Below are 7,892 nucleotides of genomic sequence, written 5' to 3'. Positions count from 1 at the left end.
ATTATTATTATTATTATTATTATTATTATTATTATTATTATTATTATTATTATTATTATTATTATTTATTATTATTATTATTATTATTATTATTATTATTATTATTATTATTATTATTATTATTATTATTATTATTATTATTATTACTTTTATTATTATTATTATTATTATTATTATTATTATTATTATTATTACTACTTTCTAAATTCAAATTCAAAGTGAATAGTCGTTAATTGTTCTAATAAAGTTTCCTTTACGGCTTGGTGTTATTATATTAGGTACCGTGCAACTTTTCTGATTTACAAGTATCGAAGGGTTTCATTTCATCCATACGGAGCTAAGCAATATGAGATTTCTTGTTCCACTTCTCCATATCGATTATCGAATTACTGAAATGATCATACTATTACAGGAAATATCATCCTTGTACGAAGTTCTCTTTAGTATTCCAGCAGGTATTGTAGATCCTTCTGAATTAAATCTAGCGGTCGTTCCACATTTCGTGCCACTTTCAAGACCTTTTGGTAATTTCAATTTTTAGTTTTCTGAGTTGCCGTCCAAGTGATTTTTCCTTTAACTTTCATATACTTCCCTCTATAGCTTCATTATTTTAAGATCTTCCATCACGGTCTGCGATTGTACTGGTCTGATTGCACTCGCAATGATATCTTCTCTATCAGATCAGTCATCTCGCACGTTACTTATTTTCACGTATAATCACTTTATGAACAGATAACGTCTTAGCCAAAAACATTTTTATGCTGGAATAACTGAATATTGTCCTTTACTTCATCGAAGATTTCAGTTGCCGTTTTCGAAAAGAGATCAGTAACAGTGATGGTTTACTGATCCCAGTGCCAAATTATGTCCAAAGATTTTATTTGATTTCATTCATGTTGCGACATTACTAGGAATACGGAAGTAGATCTTCTCACGCTTCAACTGAAGACAAAAATTAGTTCCGATCTGATTTGGTCATATACATTGCGAAACAAAAGCGCTTTGATAATAAAGACGAAGGCAGTTGAAAATAAATTACTTGCATACTGAAAGAAGAAATGAGGTTGCAAGCCAATTTGACACTGTATTTTTGCAAAAAATTCAATTAACTATCAACTAAGCAAACAATCCGTCAGAAAACTTCAGCTAAGTAACCAATATGTCAGAAGCCTGCTTCCATCCTCGCTAATATTTGTCAACATATCGGCTTGCAATGAATTCAAACTATCCAACGCTAATTTCTCCTTTGGATACTGGTAATAGTCACTTTTGAGTTGTGTGAAAATCTTTCAAATAGAAGAAGCTGTCACGCAATTGCTTGGAAAAAACAAAAAAAAAAACTCTTTTGGTTACAGTTAATTTGTGAGCAATAAACAGTTATACAAAAAGATCTTTTTGATTTCGATTAGAGTAAATAACCGGGAATGACAGCTTCTTACTATTGAAATTTTTGAGGATTCAAAAAAAGTCGTTCTTAAGGAATTAACAGAATTAGCATTGATGCCTAGCTCAAGCGCTGACTTCTACACCACGATCGGATAGTAGTAGTGGTGAAGTGAGTATATTCAGTAAGAAGTATGACAAAGGAAATAATAGTGGAAGAAATACAGAAACGGTGACCAATAAAACGGATGGCAGAAATCAGTAATGAAGGTTGTGGACGTGTAACTCAAATTTATTATCTTTAGATCGATTGCAAGTGAAATACTCCGTCAGAGTGTAAGTTTTCATTTTATCCATATCTTTAAAAAAAAAAAAAAGATTAAAAAAGTACTTCTTTAGAGAAGGTTGAGGAGGATTAATGTGAGAATGTCCTTCGTTTTGAAGATGCATCTCACAATTACAATAACTATTGCCATTCATCCACTCAGTATGCAAAAAGACCAATACTCGATAGTACTAGTGGAGAAGGGACACTGTTTCCACGAATTCAACGAAATTCAGCATTAATGTCATGTCACTGTCGAGGTTAATTACCATTAATTAGTGAGTCGGCAATTAAGCAATCCATTCATTCATTTGTCTGTTTGTCTTCCTCGTCCTTCTTCGCATTTGTGCCATCTCTACTTGCAATTCTTCCTACCTGACAGCCAGCTATAAATCGAACCTCTAACTTAGCATGTAAAATTGTTCCTTCTCCCTTCTACCTCCTATTCGTAGTTAATGTGTAAAAATTTTTGGAATTATTAGATTTTTCCTTTTTTCGTGAAATAACATTTGATGAGAAGAGTTGTCCTAGGAACTCCGCTAGTCCAAATAGGTCAACAGTGGTACCCCGAAGGTTGTGGAACCATTTCTGTGGGTTTTGAAGATCGCAAAAGATTTTTTTATTGCCTTTCGTGGTGATGGATTTATATTATTCCTCATTTTATAGGGTTTTGCCCACACAATTAGTTACAAATGCTAAGAGATACGCAATGGCAAAGGCGCTTTTCAAAATAATCACTGGGTTTGTCATGATTATTTCTCATTTGATGCAATCTGTCTCCGGAGGGTAGATTCAGATGTACAGTACACCATTCATTAAATCATTATTTCAGCGCACCTGCTGATTTGATGGTTTGAATTACCTGGCTACATCTCGTACGCACATTCTCCGAAGGATGAAGACCTCAAGATTCCTGGCATACGCTCCATGATTTCTAGAAACTCAACGTGATTTTCACATCCGATGATTCTTCCAGGCTGGAGTTTAGTGTGATCTTTTGGATAATTAATGAAATGGAAGGTGTAGGAGTAATTTCGATTACTATTTCATAGTCCCTAACTTTGCTCAGGTCTCTATCGTGTCGCCCTCTCACTTCCTCGTCTAAACTCTATCTACTCCTCTAAATTAAAAAAAAAAAAAAAAAAAAAAAAAAAACTAAAAATGAAGTGCAATTAATTTGTATAGCAGAACAACCACCAAGAGGAAGCGGGAATGATGTGAACGACAGAAGGATAGGCAGAAAAGAAATTAAATTTTTAATTTTATTTCTATTTTTAAAACATCGATTTTTTAAATTATTCGTCTTTTTCTCCCTTCCCCTCTTCTTCATGTACCCTTTCTCCTCTTAAGAGAGCAATTTTATTACCACAATACACTCAATGCATTTCTCCTTTTGTTTTGTCACTTCACTAAATTAAAAGCTAGTAGAGAGGAGGAGAGAGAGAGAAAATATATATATATATATTTTCTTTTCAAACGTAAATGCTTACTGGTCAGAAAAGTGAAGCGCTAACTCCATCACCGTGGGATCCAATTTTAACCTGATAAATTTATTTGCTAGTAGAAAGGCAAGCACATCCGAAGTGTATCACGCAAAGGACTATTCAAATTTCCCTTTTTGCCTATTCCTTAATGATGAACAAAAAAAGAATTTAGCGCATTTGGTTCTTAACCAGCAGGAGATAAAATTTCATCAAACAACTTAGGCTTACAAGCGCATACTCACTACATCCTATTAAAAAATCAGTTGCAGATATGCAGAAAATAAAAAAGAGAAAGGAATGATGAGGATCATCATATCTTAGAATAAGACGAAAAGAGGAGACATGGATGGGTAAAAGACAGGGATGGACAGGATGAAGAATTATTGTCGCATGTTTTATGCGGTCTCATCAATTAACAACTGAAAGAACGAACACCTTATAGTAAGCCTGACGACTGATCAGTTGACTGAGTGGTCGATTGATCTAATGGAACCATTCCTAGCAGGATTGTTCGTTTGACAGTGCGGAAATCCGTAACTCATCCAATCAACGCTTTTTCAATACAGCCTGGTGTTAATCATCATTTTTCAAAATAAAAAAATTACAAAACCTTGTTGTCATACTTTTTAAAGCAAGAAACTTCCATTCGGTTGACAATTAGAAACAGCACTCCGGAAACAATAAATAAAGCAATGAAAACAGTAATGAACGGTCTTCTAATGAAAAAAAACTGACCGATCACGTGATGGCAAATTTGAAGCCTAAATATGACTACCATATGTATATTCATTTACGAAAGATTTCAAATGTCACTCTGGGATGTATTGATATTCTGTATTCTTCTGAACAACTTTTTATTGTATTAGCCAGATTGTTACCATCAGCATTTGAACGCTTAACACGAACTAAAGAATTCACAGGTAACTTGTAAAGTTGGTAACAGTGTAAAGCCATTTTATGTTCCATTTATCTAAGAAACCATCTTCTATTGATCAGAGACGCCTTATATCATTACTTTTTCTTTTTATGTTAAATCTCACCTCATCTTCTCAAAGGCTTTCTGTTGACCTTTCTATGGTAATAATATCCAAAAGCAAAAAAATTTCTAACATTCATGAATTAAATATGCTAATATTAAGTTTAGGCCATTTTGAATATCAAAAATAAGAAAAATACAAAATCCAAGCAGTTGGTTTGTTATCGGCGCCAACCCATTAACCACCAATCGTTTGTTTTCGCATTAATGCTTTCTTTTTAATTCAAAACCAGCAGACAAACTCCTCCCTCCATCACCATATCATTCAACTCGAACCGCACCGTCTAGGTCAGTAAGAAGCGGTAAATGGCAAAATGAGATTCAAAATGTCAAAAATTTTGCTTCGCTGCTTGTTTCTGATCACTTTCACTTCGTTGAGATCATTGGACACTTTGTGAATTTCTAAAATAATTGTCAACAGCGAGCACCTAAATCATATCTTCCCACATCTGTTGTGCAATTCTGAGAATGAGTTCCGAGGAGATGAAAGCGTATGCATAATAAATTTTGTAATATTTATTGAATCCCTTAAAAAAATTAGCATATTGTTCTATTGAGAGTTAATTAATAGATTGATAGGTAAAGAATTGCAAGTAACAGGCTATTATCTAGATTTAAATTCTGTCTTCATTGCAGCGGCCTATTTTCTGGCAAATATCTAATTCGCCTTTATGAGACAAACAATTCGAATTTTCATATCAAAACTATGATTTTAAGATTTTAATGATTTTAATGGAATCTTTCATTGTTGCACTTTACTTTGTGCAGCATGTTACTTTATTTGAATGAGATGCTATTTCCATTGAGTTATCAGTTTATTACTAGTGTTTAGGATTAGTTTAGAGAAAGTCTAATTGGTTGCCATAACTCAATAAAATAAATGGTGACAATGTGCGTCACTTAATTTACTCATCTTTTTTTTTCCGGCATATACTTTAGATGTTTCAAATTAATCCCAAAAAAAAAATTATTCCATTTTCATCAGTTATCATTACCTATCCTTACTCTTTTGTAGTGTTATCAACGATTCAAAGTTTTCGGAAGTCGAAATGCAAATTTTTTTTTACAAACAATTAATATAAATTTCACAATAAACTATGTTGATTTTAGTAGCCACTTAATTCTAGTTAAAATTATTTAAAACCTGTTAGAGTCGTCCAAATGCTTAAAAACCGACATAATATTATTTGGGTAAGGGAGAATGAAAATTTGCCATAGGACTGATAGCTCTCATATGTTAAATTATAATTATGTTTTATATTCGTTGGTTTCTAAATAAAACAACTTATTGAAGTTAACTCAAATGAATTATTTTTCCTACATACCACATTCATGGAAATTTCCGGTAGTTACAGCATTTCAATTATTAGTTTTTCATGGTATTGCATAAGACCTTGATGATTTTTTTTAGTATTACAGCTTAGCTTTTGATTTTATTTTTGTTATCAATAGTTAGATTAGTTTGTGGATTTGTATATGCATATAGATGTATGAAAAATATTGTCTAATACATAAGGAATGTTTGATAATTGCTCAAGATAGCGCATGTTTTCTTTTGTGTATTTTGATTGAGCTTATTTTGACATAATGATTGCCTAACGAATTTAGCAAAAAAGATATCTTACTCTTAAATCAATCACTTTATTGAAGAACTTTTTTCTAAATTGAGCCTAAATCTACATACTAGAAGGAAAGAATATGAGTATCACCAGTATCACTGGTGATAATATCACTGTTGTAACATATCTTTTCGTGATATCAAATCGATGCACAATAATTCATTGCACGAACATCTCTCATTTAGGCCTCTCAAATCAGTAGTTTTAGATCCACAGCAGTGTATGAAAGAGAAAAAATAATTAGAGAGATACTGGTAACAATTTAATTGAAATCAAATTAAAGTGTGTGGGCATACACGGATAATTATCCAACTAAAAAAAATAAAGCATTTCATTTTGTTCGTCCTTCTCTATTTTTTGCTTCCAGTTTCTGTGGTTGGAAGCGCAGAACACAGTGAAGCTTCGCCTTTTTTCATCGGTTGATGAAAACGGGTAATTTTTGGTGCCCTAAACATGAGCCTGGGCCATGTTAAAGTTAAATAGTTCTATATGACATTCTTGAAATAGTAAATTTATTGTGAACAATTCTAGTACCATGGTAATCGAATGCTGGAAGAAGATAGCTTAATGAGAAAATGTAATTGCAGTTAAATCAGAATTTACTAGCTATGTTGTAAGGGCCATTTAAGAGAAAAGTACGGAAAATGGTGGGATGAACCAAAAACGTCAATTTATCCTTAGTTCAGAATTGTGCTGATACTGTACAGATTTTCATAACTATTTTGAACAACCTTGAAGTTGGCTTTTAAAAGCACAATGCTGAATCTTCTGGAAATTTAATCTTCAAGTTCCAATGTGTCTTGGTATGGTTGGGTAGCTTTGTGGGGAAATAGCTCAGGAGTAGAGCGCTCCCTTAGCATGGGAGAGGGCTGGGGTTCGATTCCCCATATTTCCACTAGTGTAGCACCAAGTTTTCCCCTCGTCAAAGAAACTGCGCATTTGCAACCATTATAACTGTCTGATCTTTAAAATGAAACACCTTAGTGTTTTAGAGGATAAATAACTCTGTGAAAAATAAGTTTGTAAAGTAAGAACTTAGATTATAATAAAGGTTCCTGCACAAAAACTGATAATTTAGATTCATGCAATAAGGTATCATCATAATAGTGAGAGATGTGCAACTTATCAGCAGCCTATTGCTTTCAGTTTATTTGATACTCTCCTTTACTGTACGCATGCTGTTTGTAACAGTATTTGTAACACTAGTAAAAAACTGATAATTGAGATTTTCAAATTTCATCACCAGTTAGAAATCAGAAACATTTGCCGTGCATAACCATGAAAGTGAAAAGAGAGCAGTGATTCTCCCCACTGCCCAGTCTTTTTCTCAATGATTATTAATATGATTATTTGATAAAACATGACATTTGTATTGTTCACCACTTTTAGTTCATTTCACTTCAATTTTATCACACTTCACTTCCTCTCTACAGATTCTATCCCGAATCCCGCAACTACAATCTGATAATGCACGCAATATCCAGAAGGCTCTGGTGATATCAAATTAACTGATCATTTGCTTTTCCTGGCACTGTTCATATAAAATGAATCTTTGATGACTACTAAAGAAAAAAGATTTAGGCCCATCGTAGTGAAAATGGGTATTGTTATGGAGACACATTTCGCTTTCCCAATAAAGCTCAAGCAGTCAACTTCTATTGAAAAGCGAAGAGTTCATTCACATGTACGGCTTGGCCTAACAGGATAAGGGACTGATAAAGGAGAGGATATAGACTTGGGATATAAACATCCCAAGTTCTTCTTCAGTGATTCAAAGGTGACCTCCTCCTTGTTCATCCTTAATAATTAATAATAATAATAACAATAATAATAATAATATTATTATTATTATTAATAATAATAATATTTAATAATAATAATATTTATTATTATTAAGTTCAATATTATTGTTATTTATTATTATTATTATTATTATTATTATTATTATTATTATTATTATTATTATTATTATTATTATTATTATTATTATTATTATTATTATTATTATTATTATTATTATTATTATTATTATTATTATTATTATT

At 32.1% G+C, this 7,892-nt stretch overlaps 1 non-coding gene across 1 annotated transcript; it reads left to right on the top strand.

Annotated features, from left to right (window-relative positions):
- Positions 1 to 6,670: 6,670 nt before the first annotated feature.
- On the top strand, positions 6,671 to 6,742 carry LOAG_20077. The gene has a single exon. It is a non-coding gene; the product is annotated as a tRNA-Ala (tRNA).
- Positions 6,743 to 7,892: the final 1,150 nt, after the last annotated feature.

Source organism: Loa loa (assembly GCF_000183805.2).
Source record: "Loa loa unplaced genomic scaffold supercont3.254, whole genome shotgun sequence".
NCBI lineage: Eukaryota > Metazoa > Nematoda > Chromadorea > Rhabditida > Onchocercidae > Loa > Loa loa.
Note: the sequence above shows the minus strand (reverse complement) of the source record. Positions and strands in the feature narration are given on the sequence as shown.